Source organism: Bos indicus, chromosome 8 (assembly GCF_029378745.1).
Source record: "Bos indicus isolate NIAB-ARS_2022 breed Sahiwal x Tharparkar chromosome 8, NIAB-ARS_B.indTharparkar_mat_pri_1.0, whole genome shotgun sequence".
NCBI lineage: Eukaryota > Metazoa > Chordata > Mammalia > Artiodactyla > Bovidae > Bos > Bos indicus.
In genome coordinates, this window is record NC_091767.1 from 99,426,105 (window position 1) to 99,448,917 (window position 22,813).

General features: G+C 44.9%; 1 protein-coding gene and 1 long non-coding RNA gene across 7 annotated transcripts in view; one reads left to right on the forward strand and one right to left on the reverse strand.

The window, feature by feature from the left end:
* PALM2AKAP2 (PALM2 and AKAP2 fusion) overlaps positions 1 to 22,813 on the forward strand; it is a 517,050-nt gene that overhangs the window by 305,314 nt on the left and 188,923 nt on the right. The gene's annotated exons all lie outside the window — the stretch shown is intronic.
* LOC139184643 (uncharacterized) lies at positions 19 to 17,978 on the reverse strand. The gene is made up of 4 exons (XR_011568192.1): positions 17,647 to 17,978; positions 7,523 to 7,639; positions 6,629 to 7,020; positions 19 to 4,855 (listed from the first exon to the last, which is right to left on the reverse strand). It is a non-coding gene; the product is annotated as an uncharacterized lncRNA (long non-coding RNA).

A 22,813-nucleotide genomic window follows, 5' to 3' on the forward strand; every position in this document is an offset into this window, starting at 1 on the left:
TTGTTCTCATCTGTTGGGTTTTGTGGTAGATTTTTCTGGGTATATTTTTGTTTTTTTGTGTGTGTCTTTATGCCTGGAAAGTAACTCAGGATTGAAACTGGAATGGTGCCTCAGACTACCAAGCTGAAATTAACAAGAGTTTCAGCCAATAGAAGTTAAAGAAGTGCAAGGACCTCTTGTCCTTGTCAGAAGCGCACCGGGCATATGAGATCTGGGTGGTCCCCGGGCATCTATGCATTTGATCCCAGTGTTTGTGGAACCACATCTTATCTAGTCTATCTTCCACAGTGAATGGCAAGGGTTTCTTGACATTATTCTTTTTGTTAATTGAAAAACTTGTTAAACAAAAGGCTGGAACCACGGTGGACCGTTATACACCCCTAACTCCAGGGCATATCCACAGTGACATGCTGAGTAGTGTGCTGATATCCATTCCCCAGTGTTGCTGTGAATTAAGGGAAGTTATATTTACACAAAGCACTCTGTAAGCAGGAAGTGGATAACGAATGAAGTTTACTTGTGATGAGAAAGTGTCTGTTCCTCTACTTTTCTCAAATGTAAACATAATAAGCTGTTCAGATGTGTTTCAGAACCAGTATGAAAAGGAAGCTGCTTTTCCACCACTGGGTTTGTGACATATTATATTGAACCATATGAAGTCGCCATTTAATAAATCAATAATGTGGAATGGTGACAGTTCCATATAATTCAACCTAATAATTCTTTTAGATCAGAGATCATTTCCCATCATGGAGGGCGAAAGATTAGCAGATAAACTCTATAGCAGGAGGAATTTAGATGAGGAAAGAACTTTGGAAGGGAACATTGTTCTGTACTTAAAACTAGGCATTTCCTCTGGATAGATAGGATTTCCTTTAATGTAACATCGACCTTTTGAGGTAGACATTGCTAATATTCTCCTTAATACATGAGGAAACTGAGTCAAGGAGACAGTAAGGATGTTGCTCAATATAGAGCTAAAAATTAGAATGGAGGTTGGGGAACAAGTTTCAGGCTCAGCTCTCTTCCACACAGAAAGCTCTTGTTATTAGAGTGGTGTGGGGATACAGCTGAAACTGGATACAGAAGGATTTGGATAACAGAGCCATCTATGCAAAAAAAAAAAAAAAAAAAAAGACATAAATGGCACCAGTCCTTACTTTGTACCTTTACTCAAGCAACGGCTCAGTAATAACAATGCCCTCTGGAGGATGGGAGGTGTCTGTGCAGCACTTCCTTCCCTAAAGGAAAGCAGTCACGCTTAGCTGTTTGTCTACCTGGTTGTTTGGAGTCCTCTTGTTCTGCTTGACATTTTTCCTTCCCCATTCATAAAAAGGATGAACAATATTTAAAATCTAGGAGTGGCGTGTCCATTTTCAAACAAGCAAAGGAGGTTTTGTTGTTGTTGTTAATATTGTTATTATTTTGCCCCTGTTGTAAGAGCTTAGAGGAACAGTGTTCTATGGCACTGTGCAATACCTCTTGCTGTATCAGCCTTCTGCAACCACCGGTAGAACACACTGTCTCCCCAACAACCCAGATCCTCTTCCATTTTTCTCAAACAGTGTCAAATCCTCCACTATATGGACATCACACAAAAGCCTAACTTTGCTATTTAGAACTTAAGGCTATGAGAGCTCAGGTTGATCATCTAATGCAGAAGTCACTAAATGGTTAGCCACCGGCTGAATCTGTGGTTATGTTGGTTATAACCTGTGGTTACATTGGTTTTGCCTGCATCATGTTTTAAAACCATTTTTAATTCACTGCCAATAATAATAATAATAAATTAAGAGGAGTGTGATTTCAGTGATGGATTTCCAGCTTCTCTTGACATTTCAGAGGCTCTGTCAACCATGGGCCTCTTTTCCTGGCTGACAAGTACCTGGATCTGATGGTGGCTGCCTCCTTCAGAGGAGTCACACTCTCTTGCTCACCATCCCCACCCCTACTTCCTATTACCTTACTCTTGGCCAGTTTCCTTTGCATATATTACCTGCCTGGCACCTGTTGATGTATATTAGGGAATCTACCATAACCTACTCATTTTATGGCTGGTTCCCAGATAAGACTTACCTAAAGGGAGATGGCAGAGCCAGAATCAGAGCTGAACTTCTGAACTCCTTTGGAAAAATAAGGTTTTGCACTAGGTTTGGATTTGAATTTGATGGAAGCATTTAAAAATTTTGAACAGCCCATAAGCAGAAAGCCAATATCAGAATTTGATGCTTGTGCTTTTTACCAGAAGGACCCACATGACTTTATAATAATAGATTATCCCAAGACTGGTGAACTCATTTACCACTCAAGAGGAAAGAAAAAATTCATTTCCTATGACAACTTCTAGTATATAGATTATTCTACTCTCTGTTTCTTAGGTTAAATGAATCATGTCACGTTTTCAGAACTTTGTGGTATCATGTCTTATGGTTGATAGTTGCATTCATGAAAAATAAAAATGTTGTAGTCAACAACCATTGACTATTTCTGGGGTTTTGTATCCCTTCCTAGGAAAAAGTAACAAGATGCAAAGGCCATATGTGTTTAAGTTTAAATGTGATTTTCTTTTCCCTCCTAATCCTTAGTCTCTTATTGTGCTCCTGAGATCATGTGGTCACAGAATAGTAATAGTCTCTAACTTTCACTTTCTTATCTTACTAAGCATAATAATCAGTAGAAAATTTGACATTTCAAAGACCTGATGAAATATGGATCTTTTCTCTCAGAGCTTGTCATCAAAAATCAATGTATTTTCTTTTTAATATAAGATGATAAATTACATTTTCCAACTTTTTTTTTTCCCACTTCGGAGTCACCAAGTATAGAAAATATGAGCAGCAGACTTACCCTTTTAAGGCCAGGATTCTTAAGTCAACCCAAGAACAACCCAGAGGTGACATAAATCGTATAGCCAGTGTGAATTGTTCATCCGTCAGAATATGCAGACTCATATTCTTTCTCTTAAAGAGCTTATTTCAAATCAGAGTACAAGGAGCAATTCAGTCATGTCTTCTTTCTCTGGAAGACTGACTAAATCTTACTCTATTCAGAGGCATGATATGAGATGCTGTCTCATACTTTAGCTCAGTTTTTCCTAAACTTGGACTTTTGGTATCACCTTATTTCTGTCCTCTGTGTGTACCACCTGTGAACCATCATTTACTCTTTTAACCACTTTTTTTTTTACTTAAAAGGTAACTTTGTCACCCTATGATAAGTAAAGAATCTGCCTACAATGCAGGAGACCTGGGTTCGATCCCTGGGTCAGGAAGATCCCCTGAAGAAGGTCATGGCAACCCACTCCAGTATTCTTGCCTGGAGAATCCCATGGACAGAGGAGCCTCTCAGGCTATAGTCCATGCGGCTGCAGAGAGTTGGACACGTCTGAGCAACTAATGCTTTCACTTCTAAGTAGGTAGCACATGCCATAAAAGCAACTGTTGAAACAATAAATCAGCGTTATTAAGTTTCAGCTGCACACAGTTGCCTAATAACATATACAGTTACCTGAGACCAACTCTTTCATTGTTAAAGAGAGGAATAGCCAGATTAGAGACTATACCCCCATCTGTTTGATATAATCAGATGGAATGAAAGATAGTTAAAACCATAATCATTGTCTCACTGTGTGGTTCAGTGTTGTTTAATGCCATCTTATATACTCCTTTGGAGGGCATGGCATCCCACTCTGGTATTCTTGCCTGGACAGTCCCAGGGACAGAGGAGCCTGGTTGGCTACAGTCCATAGGGTTGCAAAGAGTCCAACATGGCTGAAGTGATACAGCACATATACCCCCTAAAATTTTGGAAGCACTGCCTTCCTTCATTGCATTCCCTTAAAAAATCCCAGTTTCTCATTTTGAAGATTAGGATGAGAAATACAAAGTGACTTGTTCAAAGCAACAGGAAATAAGAGCAGAGGCGCAGAGCTGGAATTCAAGCCCAAGTTGGGATGACCTCAGATTCTTTCTGTTTTACCAGGTGCCCATCACGCCATTCCTTTTACAAGGAATGAATTGAACGCATCAGCAGCAAACTTAAAACTCTCCAGGAAAGCTCTCCATCATTTAAACAAACAAAAGTAACATCTGTTCCAGTTAGAGCTGTCTCCGGCATAAGCAGTTTTGCACTGATAGGGATCAGATCTAATTGGGCTCCTTCTGCCTTACTTGAGTGAAGTTGCACAATCAGATGTGAATTTCCAGATAGAGCAGGAAAGTGATGCAATAGACAAGTACATGGGCCCAGTGGCTGCCTCCACCGTAAGGCACTCTGGCCTTCAGCTTCAGTACCTCTCCTGAGCTCTAGTAAGCCCACTTCTGCTCAGCAGACCTCTTGATTAACTCTTGTTGAGTCAGGGATGTAGTCGATGGAGGCTGCAAAACTGACTGAGCACTGGAGAATGAGCAGAACTTAATGGAGAAAGAATCACTCGTGGACATCTTAACTTTCTTTTTCTTTTCCTTTCCTTTCCCATCCCTCCCCTGCCCTGCCCTTTTCCCTTTTCCCTTCTTTCTTCTCTTTTCTTCTCTATTGAATGAGTCTGCTTTTGACACAAGGTACTCTCCCAACTGTAGGATGAATTGACCTCAAAAAGTTCATTAATCCTCTCAGAAAGCACCATGTTCTCTGGTCCTCATTTCTTGTTTGCTGCACATTACTGGAACATCTTCTTAAAAATATAATTATACTAGGGCCCCACTTCAGAGATTCCGATCTAACTGGTATGGATGAGGCCTGGGGCATTTATTAAAGGGCTCCAAGTGATTCTCATGGGCAGTTAGGGTTGGAAACCACAGCACAAAAGATCCCAGAGCAGGCAGGAGTGGTCCAGGCTGGAATCCTTGTCTCAACTCTGCAAACCAAGCAAAAAAAAAAAGTATGCTTTGGCATCTGAATCAAAATCAAGTCCCAAGTCTGTCACTGGTCAGCTTGGTGATTTGAGGGCTGCTGCTGCTGCTGCTGCCGCCAAGTCGCTTCAGTCGTGTCTGACTCTGTGCAACCCCATAGATGGCAGCCCACTAGGCTCCTCTGTCCCTGGAATTCTCCAGGCAAGAACACTGGAGTGGGTTGCCATTTCCTTCTCCAAAGCATGAAAGTGAAAAGTGAAAGTGAAGTCGCTCAGTCGTGCCCAACTCTTAGCGACCACATGGACTGCAGCCTACCAGGCTCTTCCATCCATGGGATTTTCCAGGCAAGAGTACTGGAGTGGGGTGCCATTGCCTTCTCCTATGTGGGGGCAAGTTACTTCAATTCAACAAGTCTTAGTTTCCTCTCCTTTCATGAAAGGAGAATAATACCTATACTGTAGGAATCCTACTGGGAATGTTTTAAAGTCTTTTCTTTCTGCTTTTCCTTTCTCCTTTCTCTCTCATTACAAAAGAAAAGTGAGGAAGGTTGTAGGGAGAAAAGGCAGCTGAGAAAAATAGAGAAATTAAGTCAAGAAAAAAATGAAATGAAACTAGAGGCCTCAATCTAGCATAGATTTCTGAATGTTTATTTCTCTTTCTCCCATTTGTTTGAGCAATTCAGCTTGTAAAATGTACAACACAATACTACTAATAATTATCAACCAAACCCCTGAATTCTAAGTTCTTGGGTCTGTTTTTAAAACAATAAAAACATGAGATGATAGAATTGGCATTTGGAGTGTGAGGGACCCGGGTCTGGGCTCTCTCCTAGATATGCCATTTAGTATGTGACTTAGAAGAAATCCTTTTTCCTCTTTTGGCCCCAACTTTTTCATGTAAAAAATGAGTAATTTTACTGGATGACTGTTAAGAGGACTGTGAGTGACATTCTAGGTGGATGTCAACATCAAAGATATTTCTCTATAATGAAAGAAAAGAAAAAAACATCAAACTGCTGCTGCTGCTGCTGCTGCTAAGTTGCTTCAGTCGTATCTGGAAGTGTTTTTTCTAAAAGATGCCAAAATCCCTGGCCTTTAAAAGCCAACACATAGACAATCCTCTGCAGCCCTGGCCTGGCCCTAGGAGTCCCTGGGCAAATCCCCCATCACCGCCTTGCTCCAGGGCCTTTCCAAGCCCAGTGGAAAACCAGTAGCCATTTTCCTGTGTGTGAAATTCAGTGGGCAGATACCTGATTTACCAAGACTTATTTGGACTGCAAGGAGATCCAACCAGTCCATTCTAAAGGAGATCAGCCCTGGGATTTCTCTGGAAGGAATGATGCTAAAGCTAAAACTCCAGTACCTTGGCCACCTTATGCGAAGAGTTGACTCATTGGAAAAGACTCTGATGCTGGGAGGGATTGGGGGCAGGAGGAGAAGGGGACGACAGAGGATGAGATGGCTGGATGGCATCACTGACTCGATGGATGTGAGTCCGAGTGAACCCCGGGAGTTGGTGAAGGACAGGGAGGCCTGGCGTGCTGTGATTCATGGAGTTGCAAAGAGTTGGACACGACTGAGCGACTGAACTGAACTGAACTGAATGGTTCATCATGGTTGAAAAGAAGAATTTGGATTCCATTTAAAAAATATAAACAGACTGGCCTTATCAGGGGCCTGACATCCATGTGCCCCTCTCTTTCCTGATCCAGAAAACTCTGGAGGATTGGTAAAGACACACCTGGAATCTACAGGGAGTTGAGGGCAGCAGATACATACCACTGCCTATCTCTTCTAGATGGTTTCTTCATAGGAACCTTAAGGATTTGAGCAACAGAATGATGGTGCTTCGCTCTGGGTGAATTAGGAACGCCTTCTCTTGTGCTCCAAAGCTGAGTGTCCAGTGTAATAGGATTTGAAATCAATAACCAAGTTCTGCTCCTTGACAACTCTGTCTCTTAGGGCACAGGCTCTTAGCCTTTGTGTTCTACAGTATACCAAAGACTGTTTAAGCACAGGCAGATTGGTGTTGATGCAAAGAGCTTCAGAAGCAATAGATTAAAAGCCAGTCAAGGAAGTTCCAGTTCAACAAGTTTCGTTGGCTGAAGCTTGGCTGAGGACAGTTTGGTTTGAAGTCTTTTCATGTCCCAGGAGAGAATTCCCCTTTCTGGCTGCCGAAAGGAGAAGTAAGAATTCTCAGATTATTTCCTGAAGCCGTGGCTGGGTAATGAAATCCTTCATTGCATATATAGAAACATTCATCATCACCAAGGCACCCAGCTCCCGGCTGAATAAAACAGAGAATTCCCCCTTTACCCTTTCCTTCTAGAATCCTTCTCTCTGAAATTCAAAATTTGCTAAAATGTGACATCTTCTCCTCCATCTCTGTTCTCCACCAAACTTCGGGTCCCCTTGCTTACTAACATAAATTTGCATTTTTACCAAAGGAGTCCTCCACCACCCTCCACTGGCCACATTCTCACCCAGCTTTACTCATGCTGTTTCAGACACACTAGATAGGCCCTTTCCTCCCCACATTTGGGAAGTCTTGGTCATCCAGCTCAACCCAGCTGGAATGCCTTCATCTCATTCTGCCCCCTGCACCTGCCTCTGGCCCCTCATTGCCAGCCTTCCTCTGAACTCCTGTGTCCATCTACGTGGCCGTGCCTTTACCTGGGCCTTCTGTATTCACGTAGCCAAAGACTCATTTTCTAGCTCCAGAAATGGATCAGGATTAGCATTTCTTCTCTTGAAATCTGTTGATTTCATCTTGAGACACAGACTTACTGACTGTGGGTTGAAAACACAAATGAAGATTTAATGCCAACTAATTCTTGGCTCCCAAATCTCAGTGGGAAGCACGGGGCAGGAGTCTTTGTTAAAAAAAAAAAAAATGGGGAGAATTTTTGTTTTAGTTTTCCTCTCCTGGTCAGTAAGAAAGAAGCTTGGTATTGTGCTGACAGCCATGGGTCTTCTCTTTTCAGGCAAGAGGAGAGACTGAACTTAAATCAGCAGTTTCCAGAGAAGTTTAAAGCAGAGCACAGACAAAATAGTTTTCTTGTGCCTCGCAGGACAAGGGTATGTAGGTGAGTGAGGGCTTAGTACTTTAGCAGTGGCTGGGCAAGCAGACAGTCACATCATCCTGAGGATGTCCAGCTCTGTAAGGATTAGGCTGCTGCAGTACACCGGTTCGGGCTGATGGGAAATGGGACTAGAGTTTCCCAGCAGGTCTACTGTGTATGGTCGTTCAGATTGCTCACTGCATAATCCTAGAGGGCTCCATTCACATAGAGGATGGTGTGAATGGTGCTCTTTGAGTTGTGCATTGCACGATGTGCCCACTGTACATGCTTAGGCATAGACATGCTTAAGTAGTATGTAAATTCTTTAAAACACATAGGTGAAAATCACCCAGAAACTTACATTACAAACAAAGCATTAAACCCATAGTAGACTTGCTGTAGTGTGTCAGGTTGCAAGAGCCAATTTTAACTCTAAGGACTACAGACCAACTCTTTAGAACCAATAACCAAGACATACTCCTAGGAACCAGGCCTGTTTTTCCTTGATTTTCCTCCAGTTTAGCACAGTAATAATCACAGGGTATGAATGAATGGGTCATGGTGTCATCACTGAGAAAAAGGACCAGAATGAGCAGTAGGGCCAGTTGCTCTTTGTTCTAGGACATAGGTATTGCCCGGCACAAAACATTCACCAGTGGCCAATTAGAAATCTTTCTTCGACCAGAGTGACCATGTGTCCCACTTTGGATGTGTTTTCCCAGCCTCATTCTCAGTAGTGTTACAGCTGGGATGGTAAAGTGTATGGTCACACTACCTCCAACATGCAGATGGGCATCTCTGCTTGGTCAGCATCCCTACACCCAAGACTGGCCTTTCCTTCCATTGATCCTTTGGCAGTTCCTGGGATATGGACACAGTGTTGTAGACACAGCACTCCAGGCACAGCGAGAGCCCTTTCTCCAGATAGACTGATACGAGTCAGAGGGCTATGGACAGTCCACCATCACATCAAATCACTTCCTTTTTTCTTTGCCATTTATAATTAGTTCCATATCACTACGGGCACTCAGTAAAGAGGAAGAATTAGACAGAAAGCAGAACATTCTCAGACCTGGTACTTCTTAGCCAGCTAGAGACTCAACAGAGGACATTGGCTCTTGGCTTGTGCCATTTGCCTGCTGCTCACAGTTGTCGCCAGAGAAGATGCATTGTTGGGGGTGTTCAGTAGTTATAATTACCATGGACAGCACACGAGAGGGAGGAGGGTGACTTAAAGACCTTTGCAGATGTACGTTCATCCAACAACCATCAAGAAACTCACACGAGACAGTGGAGGTGCTGCCCGGGACCTGAACCCATGGTGCACGGGGGCTCAGAGTTCTGAGCCCAGCTGCCACTTCTTTGTCCCTCTGTTCCTTTATACATAAAGTGGTGATGAGCATTAAATCTCTTGTGAAGTGTTTTTGGACACTGCCTGGAAATCACAAGCAGAGTTAAACTATTAGCTGTTGGTAGGAGTAGTAACCACAGCCTTGAGAATTAGAGAGCAAACCCTAGGAATGGTAAGAAACAGGGATCAGGAACCATTATTCCTGGGGAGCAAATCCGGCCCTTTGTCCATTTTTGTAAATAAAGTTTTATTAGAATTCATCTCTGCCCATGTATTTATACACTGTCTAGGGAAGGAAGCCATATGGCCCACTGAAACTTAAAAAACTGTCTCATACTCTGTGCTTGTGCTCAGTTGTGTCCAGCTCTTTGAGACCCCATGGTCTGTAGCCCAACAGGCTCCTCTGTATAAGGAATTTTCCAGGCAAGAATACTCCATGTGCTACTCCCACTCCTGTGGATTTTCCTGACCCAGGGATCGAACCCACACCTCTTATGTCTCCTGCATTGGAAGACAGATCCTTTACCACTCTGCCACTGAGAAGCCCCCAGAATTGCCTAATATTTACAAAAAACGTTTGCAGTTACTCAAATTTCCTATTCTCCTAGCATTTGCTGAACACTGAGGAAATACCCTGAACTGTACTACACTTTTTAATATAACTTACTAATTTTTATAAGAAGTAGCTCTTCGAGATCAGTAGAAATGTGCCCCTATTTTACATAGGAGGTTCAGAGAACTGGTGACTTGTCTAAAACTCAGAGCCAGAGTTAATTCTCTGGTCTCCTGATCCAGAATTCCAGGAGTCATCAAGGCAGACAACCTGAAGGATTTGGGTTTGCATTTGCCCTTAAAGAATGAGTGTGGTTGTCAGTACGCAAGGATGAGAGCCTGGGAGGGCATTCAAGGCAGAAGGAACTTGTTGATCAAAGAGCCCATGGGGGAAAGTGGAGGCTGTCTGCTCCTCTGTTTTGGTGGAACAAAGGCGCCCAACGGGTGGGAGGATGTGCAGCGGAAGAAGTGGCTTGAGGCCAGTGTTGGGGGACAGGGTGTTCCTCAAGGAAGAAGTTGCAACTGAGAGTTCAGGGCCAGGCCTGTGGCTGTATTGTGTTTGGCCTTTATTTTATTGACTCATACAAAGATATTTTTTTTGGTTTGGTTTAAATTTGAATTTACAACCAACAAATTCCATAATTTCTTCTTCTCCTCTTGAAAAAGCAGAAGATCTAGCCATACTGGACGTTCCCAGGAGGCAAGAATCAGCTGGAGATGAGGCCAGTTACCTCCTTTGGATGAGGCGTGATTGGTACCACCTTAGACCCAATCGAGGGGAGTCCTTGTCCTGAGCCCTTGGTTTTAATAAGGCCTTGCTCTGGTTAAACCCTTTCCCATGAGGGGAGACATTTTGAGGCCCAGGGGACTGGCCTGTACCACCCCTCGTCTCTAGGCTGTGCTTTAGATACCAGGACTCAGAATTCTCTGCCAAAAGGGCCAAGCTCACTTCCATGGGCCCCTTCCCTATGGCTGAGGGGTGTACCAAGGGAAAGCAGATTGTGTTGGGGGTACAGTGTGTGTGGATAGAACTTTGATGTTCAGGCTGGGCTGTCCAGCCCTGCCTGCAATGCCCCTAGAGTTGCAGGACAAAGGCGGGGAGTAAGGAGAAAAGGGACCATGCGTAACAGGCCAGAGGATCTCACTGGGCACCTCTAAGTCTCAACAGGGGACTCCTAGGAATCTGAGAACACATGAACTTGACCTTCAGAGTCAGTCTGAAGTGTATTTGCCAACTTAGGAGGAGAGAATGCAGTTTCTTTACTAATTTTGAGCTTGATTTCCAACTTTTAAGTACTGAGACAGTTTGAATGTGGGCCTGTATTTGTGTGCTTGCTCCCAGGCTCGAAAACATCCGGGGTGAGCCTGGCTGCAATCCCCAACATCTTACTCTATAGCTGTGTCCCTCCCCAATGTCTTACACGACAGCTGTGTCCCGCATTGACCTGACCTATCTGGTTGTTATAGGAGTTTGTGGGCCTTCCTCTGAACAATCCTGGGGGGAAAGATCGAAGATTTCTGGTCAGAGCCACAGTTTGCCAAATGAACACCTAGAGACAGAGAATGAGACAGGAAGGCCAGTTAGGGGCCACTGCTAGATAAAGTAGGATGACTGTCGTGCAAAAAGGAAGGGATGAATTAGCGGTCTGATCAAGGGAGATCTGATAGACTTAACATACAGGGGGACAGGGAGGAGGCGGCAGAGTGTTCAGTGTCTAAAAAAGAATAACTTAGCCCTGAAGCCAGGGCATTCAGACACCAGCTCTGTTGCTTACAAGTTGCATGACCTTTGAGTACCTCTCCTAATCATTTGTCCTTGGTTTCCTCATCTATAACATAGGGATGAGTGATCTAGCAGCATCTCTCTCACGAGGCTGTCATGAAGGTTGGATGAGTTAATATTTGTAGTTAAAATAGCATTCAGTACAGAATATATGCTTACTATTATCTGTCAGCTCTAGGTGGTAGGTATGCTAGAGTGGGTTATGTTATTTTTTGTATTTTCATTTTTTAAGCATTGCTTCAAAATAATATCCTTCAAAAAGAGATATTGAAGAGCTAGATTACTTAAACTCCTGCATGCCTGTGAAACATTTGGTAATCTTGTGAAAAGGCAGTTTGGGGTTCAGGAGGTAGGGGACAGGGTCCTTGCCTGCATGCTAAGTGGCTTCAGTCGTGTCCTACTCTTTGCAACCCTATGGACTGTAGCCCGCCAGGCTCCTCTGTCCATGGGATTCTCCAGGCAAGAATACTGGAGTGGATCCTTCAGGGGATCTTCCCAACCCAGGGATTGAACCCGGGTTTCCCACATTTCAGGTGGGTTCTTTACCACTTGTACCACCTGGGAAGCCCAGGGAAGGTCCTAGATTCTGCATTTCTAACAGGGCCCCGGATGGTCCCATGTTGCTGTAAAGGAATCGAGGTCCATCGACGTTTCCAGGACCGAGGACTGTTTTGGTTATCCATTGCTGCTGCTGCTACTAAGTCACTTCAGTCGTGTCCAACTCTGTGTGACCCCGTAGACGGCAGCCCACCAGGCTCCCCGGTCCCTGGAATTCTCCAGGCAAGAACACCGGAGTGGGTTGCCATTTCCTTCTCCAATGCATGAAAGTGAAAAGTGAAAGGGAAGTTGCTCAGTCGTGTCCGACTGTTCGCAACCCCATGGACTGCAGCCTACCAGGCTCCTCCGTCCATGGGATTTTCCAGGCAAGAGTACTGGAGTGGGGTGCCATTGCCTTCTCCACTGCTGTAGTACAAATCACCCAAAGCTAGTAGCTTAAAACTAAAACAAGTATTTGTTAATATTACCGCCATTATTGTCTTTGTTATTGTTACTATTGTCTCACTCAATTCAGCTGTGCGGTTCTTGCTCAGGATCTTACGGTAGCTGGGGCTTACTCATCTTGAAGCTCCCTCCTGCTTTGCCGTGCCCTGGGACCTCAAACTGGGGCTGTCAGCCAGAATTTTACCTGTGACCTCTGCAAGTGGCACGGGGCTCTTCACAGTCCAGCAGCTGGGTTCCAAAAACAGGTATCCCCAGAGAGAGAGCCAGGCTGAAGCTGTGTCACCTTTTCTAACGTAGCCTAAAGTCACTCAGTGTCACTTCTGCCACTTTCTAGTCTTTAGAAGCAAGTCGGGCTCTGGCACACAGCATGGTGATTATAGGAAATGATTATCATATACATTTGCGAGTGTATGTGTGCTCAGCCATGGACTGTAGCCTGCCAGGCTCCTCTGTCCATGGGATTTTCCTGGCAAGAATATTGGAGTGAGTTGCCATGCCCTCCTCTAGGGGATCTTCCCAGCCCAGGGATTGAACTTGCTTCTCCTGAGTCTCCTGCAGTGGCAGGTGTATTCTTTACCACTGAGCCACCTGGGAAGCCATGATATATGTAGAGAGAGTATATAATCCAAAAATAGTTATATACCTGAAAGTTGTTAAGAGACTAGATCTTAAATGTTCTCACAAAATAGAAATGAAAGAAAAAGTGACCCAATATGTATTTTGAAATGAAAAGAAGCTGTGTCCATGAGGGTTGCACTGGTCTTAGATTTAAAATGCCAGGGCCGAAATCCCAACTCTACCCTTCACTGGGCAGGAAACTCCCATGCATAGCATTGTACTTTGGCCTCCATTTCTACACCTTGTAAAAGGTTTTTCTTCTTTGGAGATCTGAAAAGTATGTGAATGAGCCCAGCAAAGTGCCTGTGACTCAAATGATTATTGGTAATTTGTTGTTGAATAAGAGATCCAGAGAAAGGGTGGACACATTTCACATTGGGCAGAGGAGTCATCACTGATCCAAAACAAAAGTGCAGGCGACTAATAATGGTCCTGAGTGATGAGGCCAAATGACTGGATGCCTAAACATTAAAATATTCAAGGACAAAAAAAAAAAAAAGTGAGTCATGAAAGCTAGTCCATACACAGAGGAGGGCTCCATGTCTTGAAGGCAGAAATACCAAAGGGTTTGGAGCTCTGTCTTAAAACCCCTCAGGGGTTTTGCTTCCTTGCTTAAGGAAGTTCTGGCAGGAACAGAGAGCTGAGGATGAGTGTCCTAGGGAAAGCTGACATGTTGTGTTTAAATTCATGAGTTTGGAGTGCCTGGTGGGCCAAACGGTGCTCTTCCTGCAGTAGGCAGGGACATGTGTGTATCCGTCTCCATCCCTAGACTATTAGCTTCCTGAAATCACAGACTTGGCTCTTTGCTCTGTGATAGTCCCAGTGCAGTGATCCGGCACAGCATTTGGCACATAGAGAGGACCCAGTTCATATTTATTGGATGAATGAATGAATGAATAAATGGGAAGATGGTTAGGACCTAGACTGTGGGGTCTGGAATTCTGGTAGCCTTTCCCAGGCTTGGCCTTAGGGGCAGTGCTCCCAAGGAGGGAGAGACTCCTGGGTCTGCGCAGAGACCCCTGTGGCCCTGGGGTATGGTCTATGCTGTGGGTCAGGGGGCAGGGGGCTGTGGGAGACCTAGATTTGCTGGGAAACCTCACTCTTCCACTAAATAGAAACTGAAACTGGAATTGCAGGAGACAAGATCAACAGCGGCTATTTTGATTCTTAGGCTATCTCACTCCTAAGCTGCTCTCTCCACTTCCTGTTTATAGCCTCAGAAGAGTCAAAGGGACCAAACCTCTGAGGTGAAGGTTTCCTCTGGGGATTTCTAGGCAGATCAGCAACAGGAAACCATAAGGACTCTGCCAAGACAGATGTTTGTCTTTCAGCCAACCTGGCAGGTGTGATGGTGTCCTCGCTGGGGTGGGCAATGCAGATTCGTGAAAAAGGAGCCTCCAGCTCTTCGTCTGGCCTTCAGCATCCACCCCTCTTACCCAGATCCCCACCCCCTGAATCCTGGAGACTGCATGTGAAGTCAGTCGGTGCAAAGGCACTGGAGGGGGGCGGCCGCCGGGGCTGCAGGTGTGAATCTCTGGCTGGGCTGCCTGGGCAGCTGCGTTTCACTTTCAAACGCTTGGGAGGAAAGGCTGTCTGTGGCCGGCCATCTGTCTTCACAAGAGGAATCTCAGGATTTCCTCCAGTGACAGAACAAGATTCCCAGGTTTTCAGAGAGTGGCCCTAGACCCGGTTCCTATCCTGGCTACAAAACTCTGGAGCTTGACACAGCTAGAAGGACACTCGGGGAATTAGGGGCTAAGAGAAAACGGTGACGGAAAAGCAACTGAACAGTGGAAGGATTGCAAATCACAAGACCCTGTGACCTGACGCTTCTGCCCTGTACGCCACTCCCCTCATCATACACACCCACTCACACACACACACACACACCCCTCCCAGAAAAATGAGACCTTCAGCTGACACTTGAAAAACTAGAAGAGCAACCACGTGGAGAATATTCCAGGCAGAAGGGATGCTGGTCGCAAAGGCCAGACAGCTCCACTGCTGAGGTCTGGGTCGGAGAGGACAGCTTGTGGCTCCCTCCACACCCTCTGCTTCCCCACATCTGGGCCTCTGAGCCTGATCTCATTTAATATCCCCTCCCCCACCCCCATGCTAGCATCTTTCCCATCCACTGTCATTCCTAAATTCATTCCCCAAAGGGTAGCAGGTAACAATATTGGTCCACAAACTCCTATGCAAGAAATAACACTTAATTTAATCAAATGATGGGGGACTCTGAGTCTCAGTGCTACTGGCCTGGCAGACACCCCATCCCGGGCATTCTTGGGAGTCCATTTTCAGACTCCTGCCAAGGTGCCATGCTCACTGGGGTACAGGCCCACCATCCCTGGTCCTCACTTCTGTCTGGTGTTCTGGCCCTTACAGTCCGTGTGGGGCTAAAGTCTGCATGGCTCCTGAGCCAGGCCTGGGGACAAGAACGAGGCAGAGGTTGGGAGCCCTGGGACTCAGCATCCAGGTTCCCTGTGTACACACAGCATCAGCATCCTGTGATCTCTCTCCTCTGTGATCTGTCATCTCTCTCCTCCCTCCCCATTGCGGCTAAACTGACCTCTCCTCCAGCTCCAGCTCCGGGAGGAAAGTACACCCCACCACCCCAGCACCACCGCCCAGGCCTAGCGTCATCTCCTTCGTGAATTTCGGCTTTTGCAAAAGACCCGAAGGACCACTGACCAAAAGCAGCTTCTCCCACAGTCCCTCCTCTGCCCCCAGCAATAGAACACAAAACTCACCCACCTGCTGCAACTGGAAAGGAGAGTGACACATAGGAAGTACCCACCCAGATGTTTCCTGGACCTTGCCAATAGGGTCTCTCTGTTCTCAGAGATGCAATCCACCCAGCCCCGGGGAACTTGAACTCCCCGAGAACAATGCTTCTCTAACCAGCTGTGGCAATGGGTCAGATTTTATTTTCTTCTCTTTAAATTTCCAATTCATCTCAGAACAATACTTGCATAATTTTTTTTTATTAAAAAAAAATGAAATGGAATAAAAAGGTCAGGAGAATATAGGTACCAACTTTTTCTAATTAGATTCAACAAATTGCTATGAAAGTTTCTAAACATTTCTCTGGATTTCTAGACTGACCTCATCACAGAGGAATAACCACTCATGGAGGAGCGAAAATTAGTGGGTCACACACTTTGAGGATCACTGCCTTAGAGGGATTAAAAGCAGGGGTGGGGTCTCCTCACCCCAAAAAATGTGGAGCTTTGTCAAGTGTAGACTCTGTAAGGGGTGCAGGTAGAAGCTAGAAGTAGGCCCAGCCATTTACCAGTGAGCCAAGAAACTAAAATTCAGCCTCCTTTACAGCTGCTTCTACTGCGGACACGCAGGCAGGTTAGGGGTCTGGAGCCATCTCCGGAGCATGCTGACAGCCTTGACCTGGGGTCAGGTCACAGCTCTGAGCCTCAGCTGCCCGTCTGTACAATTCGGATAACAGTACAATCTCATAGGGTGGTTGTGAATACTGGATGGGTTAGTAAGTGGGTGATCATATAGACTTATGCCTGGAAAATAGTAATGGCTGCATGCTGTTTTTAAGAGGTTTCCTCCATAAACGATAAGGACCTACTGTATATCAAAGGGAAGTATGTTTAATACCTTATAATAATCTATAATGGAAAAGAATCTGAAAAAGAGTGTGTGTGGTGGTATTTAGTCACCAAGTCGTGTCCAACTCTTTGTGACCCCATGGACTGCAGCAGGCCAGGCCTCCCTCACTATCTCCCGGAGTTTGCCCAAGTTTATGTCCACTGAGTCAGTGATGCCATCCAACCATCTCATCTCATGTATATACATATATAACTGACTCACTGTGCTGTATACTTGAAATTAACACATTTTAAATCATTGTAAATCAACTAAACTTCAATAAATAATTTTTTAAGGGCTTCTCTCAAAGCTTCAGAAGAGCAGGGATTTTTATTCCCTGACATTTCCCAAATGCTTAGAACCTTGCCTGGCACATCGTAGGTGCTCACTAAATATCTATTCGGTGAATGAATGAATCTTCTGCTCCGTGCTGAGCGTCTGATAGCCACGTGAATCCATTCTTAACTTTTCATTACAGAGAGTGGGCGGGGAGTGGGCGTCTGTTGGTCCTCTGTACTGATCTGTGGGATTAGTGTTTCTCAGGCCTCAGGCCTTTCCAGGCTTTTGTCTTAAAGCCCAGCACATTCAAGAAACACTTGAGTTGCCTCTCAGGTATGAGGCCTTGCTGGTCAAGGTGTTTAAGACTGGAACTCAAGATAAATCTTTACCAAGTGTAAGACCAGATCTTCTCAATCTAGACCCCAGTCTGGTTCCAACCTGGGTTTCTAGGTTGGATCCACCATCCGCTTTCCTGCCCAGCCGTACTGCCCTGCCCTGAGCCTGGCGGTCCTCCCAGAGGCCCTTCTCAGCCTACCTGTTTAAAGATGACTCAGTCAACCAAGCCAGGCTTCCATGCACCCGATACTCAGCCAGAGTTCCTCTCTCTCCTCTGCATCTAATCATTCTCTCTTCTGTACTTCAGAAGGCCTTGTGAGCTGGCAAACTATTTGCATGTCTGTTCCTTTTTTAAGGACAAGGGGCCACATCTGGAGCACCTCTGAATAGCATCAATGCTTTATGCAGGGCCCAGCATATAAATAAATGTTCACAGGGTTGAAGTCATTGGTGGGTCCCCACCTGCAAGTGTAAGGTCAGCAGGCTTCCCTTCAGCCAAATGTAGGTGCAGACCAGAAGAGGAAATGAAAACCCTGCGCCGAGTGTCCCAGCACCACATTTCTCTTTCCTTCTTAGTCACGGGTATTTTCCGAGCAATCTGATGGTGTAGGGGCAACCGTGGCTCCCATCTGAAGGACTGTGCCAGCTGAGAGTGGAGCTTCCTTGGTCTGGAAATGGAGGCAGAAGGGACCATGGTTTGTGGGTGAACAGAGTGGACAGCCTGGCACAGGGCTTAGTGCTCTGAAGTCAGGTGCATCTGATTTCCCAGCACTGCGGCGGCATGGCTGAATGACCTTTGGCGTGCTTGTCACTTTTCAAAGCCTCAATTTCCTCATCTGTATAATGTGGGTAACGTTAGCACCTCCCCTGCTAGGGGCGTAGTGAAGAGGAAGCCAAGAGGGGTACATATGACCAACTGCCGGTCTAGGAGTGCCACAAAGATGGTAATCATTGCCAATTCTGGCATGGTGCTGTGGGGAGAGGAGGCTCGAGACATGACCTCACCCAGGCACCATGTGCTCTTCCTGTATGTCCATATCTCACAACAGAATGCTGACGATCAAACAAGGTAACGTGTATACAGGCTGTAAAACCAGACTTGGAACATTGCTGTCCAAGAAGGACTTGATAAGCATCAGCTAAAAGACTCAGTAAATAAAAACTACTATTCGTTGGAATGAATAGTGTGAAGGAGACCCTGGATAAGGTTTCTAGGCTGCAGGTATTGTCGTGCCCTAATAGAAAGGGTCAGCTTTGCATCCCATAAAATATATATATATATATAAATTCTTTCTATGCCAGAAAATGCCACTTGAATTTATTCTGGTGATTAAATATCACACCCAAACGAACCCAAAGTGCTGGAGCAGTTGATCTGGTATGTGTTTGTTCATCCCACTGCTGCTGCTGCTGCTAAGTCGCTTCAGTCGTGTCCAACTCTGTGTGACCCCATAGATGGCAGCCCTCTAGGCTCCGCCGTCCCTGGGATTCTCCAGGCAAGAACACTGGAGTGGGTTGCCATTTCCTTCTCCAAGGCATGAAAGTGAAAGGTGAAAGTGAAGTCACTCAGTCATGTCCGACTCTTAGTGACCCCATGGACTGCAGCCTACCAGGCTCCTCCATCCATGGGATTTTCCAAGCAAGACTACTGGAGTGGGGTTCCATTGCTTTCTCCATGTTCATCCCACAGAATTTTAGTAAACTCATGCTTTGTGCCAGACATTGTGTATCAGTCAGCTTTCTCTTTGTATCATGCTGCTGTAACAGGCAGCCCCACCAAAGGTTTCTTTCTCACTTATGCATTATATCAGCTGTGGGGCTGATATGCAGCTCTGGTCCAAGTGTCATCATTCTAGGACCGAGAGAGAAGGAGCAGCCTCTATAAAGCACAAGCTATTTTCATGACTGTGGGAAAAAGGAATAACAGAACATCAATGGCTCTTAAAGTGCATGCTTTGATGTGGCATGTATAGGTTGTATTCCATTGGCCAAGGCAAATCATGTGACCCAGCTTTGCATTAGTAGGGTAGGAAGTATTTTCCTCCTGTAAGGCTGCACGGTCAATTCTCTTGGTCATCAGTTCAGTTCAGTCGGGTCCAACTCTTTGCTACCCCATGGACTACAGCACGCCAAGCCTCCCTGTCCATCACCAACTCCCAGAGTTTACTCAAACTTATGTCCATTGAGTCGGTGATGCCACCCAACCATCTCCTCCTCTGTCATCCGTTCTCCTCCAACCTTCAATCTTTCCCAGCATCAGGGTATTTTCCAATGAGTCAGTTCTTCACATGAGGTGGCCAAAGTATTGGAGTTTCAGCTTCAGCATCAGTCCTTCCAATGAATATTCAGGACTGATTTCCTATAGGATGGACTGGTTGGATCACCTTGCAGTCCAAGGGACTCTCAAGAGTATTCTCCAACACCACAGTTCAAAAGCATCAATTCTTTGGTGCTCAGCTTTCTTTATAGTCCAATTCTCACATCCATACATGACTACTGGAAAAAAAAAACCATAGCCTTGACTAGACAGATGTTTGTTGGCAAAGTAACGTCTCTGCTTTTTAATATGCTATCTAGGTTGGTCATAACTTTTCTTCCAAGGATTAAGCATCTTTTAATTTCTTAAAAGGTGGCTGCAGTCACCATCTGCAATGATTTTGGAGTCCCCCAAAATAAAGTCTGACACTGTTTCCACTGTTTCTCCATCTATTTGCCATGAAGTGATGGGACCAGATGCCATGATCTTAGTTTTCTGAACGTTGAGCTTTAAGCCAACTTTTTCAGTCTCTTTCACTTTCATCAAGAGGCTCTTTAGTTCTTTTTTTGCTTTCTTCCATAAGGGTAGTGTCATCTGCTTATCTGAGGTTATTGATATTTCTCCCGGCAATCTTGATTCCAGCTTCTGCTTCATCCATTTTGCATGATGTACTCTGCATATAAGTTAAATAAGCAGGGTGACAATATATAGCCTTGACAGACTTCTTTTCCTATTCAGAACCAGTCTGTTGTTCCATGTCCAGTTCTCACTGTTGCTTCCTGACCTGCATACAGATTTCTCAAGAGGCAGGTCAGGTGGTCTGGTATTCCCATCTCTTTTAGAATTTTCCACAGTTTGTTGTGATCCACACAGTCAAAAGCTTTGGCATAGTCAATAAAGCAGATGTTTTTCTGGAACTCTCTTGCTTTTTTGATGATCCACCAGATGTTGGCAATTTGATCTCTGGTTCCTCTGGCTTTTCTAAAACCAGCTTGAACATCTGGAAGTTCACGGTTCACGTATTGCTGAAGCCTGGCTTGGAGAATTTTGAGCATTACTTTATTAGAGTGTGCTGCTGCTGCTAAGTCGCTGCAGTTGTGTCCAACTCTATGTGACCCTATGGACAGCAGCCCACCAGGCTCCTCTGTCCACAGGATTCTCTAGGCAAGAATACTGGAGTGTGTTGCCATTTCCTGCTCCAACTAGCATGTGAGATGAATGCAGTTGTGCGGTAGTTTGAGCATTCTTTGGCATTGCCTTTCTTTGAGATTGGAACAAAAACTGACCTTTTCCAGTCCTGTAGCCACTGTTGAGTTTTCCAAGTTTGCTGGCATATTGAGTGCAGCACTTTCACAGCATCATCTCTTAGGATTTGAAATAGCTCAACTGGAATTCTATCACCTCTACTATCTTTGTTCATAGTGATGCTTCCTAAAGACCACTTGACTTCACATCCCAGGATTCTGGCTCTAGGTGAGTGATCACACCATCGTAATTAACTGGGTCGTGAAGATCTTTTTTGTACAGTTCTTCTGTGTATTCTTGCCACCTCTTCTTAATATCTTCTGCTTCTGTCAGATCCATACCATTTCTGTCCTTTATTGAGCCCATCTTTGCATGAAATGTTCCCTTGGTATCTCTAATTTTCTTGAAGAGATCTCTCGTCTTTCCCATTCTATTGTTTTCCTCTATTTCTTTGCATTGATCGCTGAGGAAGGCTTTCTTATCTCTCCTTACTATTCTTTGGAACTCTGCATTCAGATGCTTATATCTTTCCTTTTCTCCTTTGCTTTTCGCTTCTCTTCTTTTCACAGCTATTTGTAAGGCCTCCTCAGACAGCCATTTTGCTTTTTTGCATTTCTTTTCCATGGGGATGGTCTTGATCCCTGTCTCCTGTACAATGTCACGAACCTCCATCCATAGTCCATCAGGCACTCTGTCTATCAGATTAGTCCCTTAAATCTATTTCTCACTTCCACTGTATAATCGTAAGGGATTTGATTTAGGTCATACCTGAATGGTCTATTGGTTTTCCCTACTTTCTTCAATTTAAGTCGGAATTTGGCAATAAGGAGTTTATGATCTGAGCCACAGTCAGCTCCCAGTTTTGTTTTTGCTGACTGTAGCCAGGCTTCAGCAATATGTGAACCGTGAACTTGCTGATGTTCAAGCTGGTTTTAGAAAAGGCAGAGGAACCAGAAATCAAATTGCCAACATCCTCTGGATCATAGAAAAAGTTCCAGAAAAACATCTATTTCTGCTTTATTGACTATGCCAAAGCCTTTGACTGTGTGGATCACAATAAACTGTGGAAAATTCTGAAAGAGATGGGAATATCAGACCACCTGATCTGCCTCTTGAGAAAATTGTATGCAGAAACTGGACATGGAACAACAGACTGGTTCCAAATAGGAAAAGGAGTTCGTCAAGGCTGTATATTGTCACCCTGTTTACTTAACTTATATGCAGAGTACATCATGAGAAACGCCGGACTGGAAGAAACACAAGCTGGAATCAAGATTGCGGGGAAAAATATCAATAACCTCAGATATGCAGATGACACCACCCTTATGGCAGAAAGTGAAGAGGAACTCAAAAGCCTCTTGATGAAAGTGAAAGTGGAGAGTGAAAAAGTTGGCTTAAAGCTCAACATTCAGAAAACAAAGATCATGGCATCCGGTCCCACCGCTTCATGGGAAATAGATGGGGAAACAGTGGAAACAGTGTCAGACTTTATTTTTCTGGGCTCCAAAATCACTGCAGATGGCGACTGCACTCATGGAATTAAAAGACGCTTACTCCTTGGAAGGAAAGTTATGACCAACCTAGATAGCATGTTCAAAAGCAGAGACATTACTTTGCCAACAAAGGTTCATCTAGTCAAGGCTATGGTTTTTCCTGTGGTCATATATGGATGTGAGAGGTGGACTGTGAAGTAGGCTGAGCGCCGAAGAATTGATGCTTTTGAACTGTGGTGTTGGAGAAGACTCTTGAGAATCCCTTGGACTGCAAGGAGATCCAACCAGTCCATTCTGAAGGAGTTCAACCCTGGGATTTCTTTGGAAGGAATGATGCTAAAGCTGAAACTCCAGTACTTTGGCCACCTCAT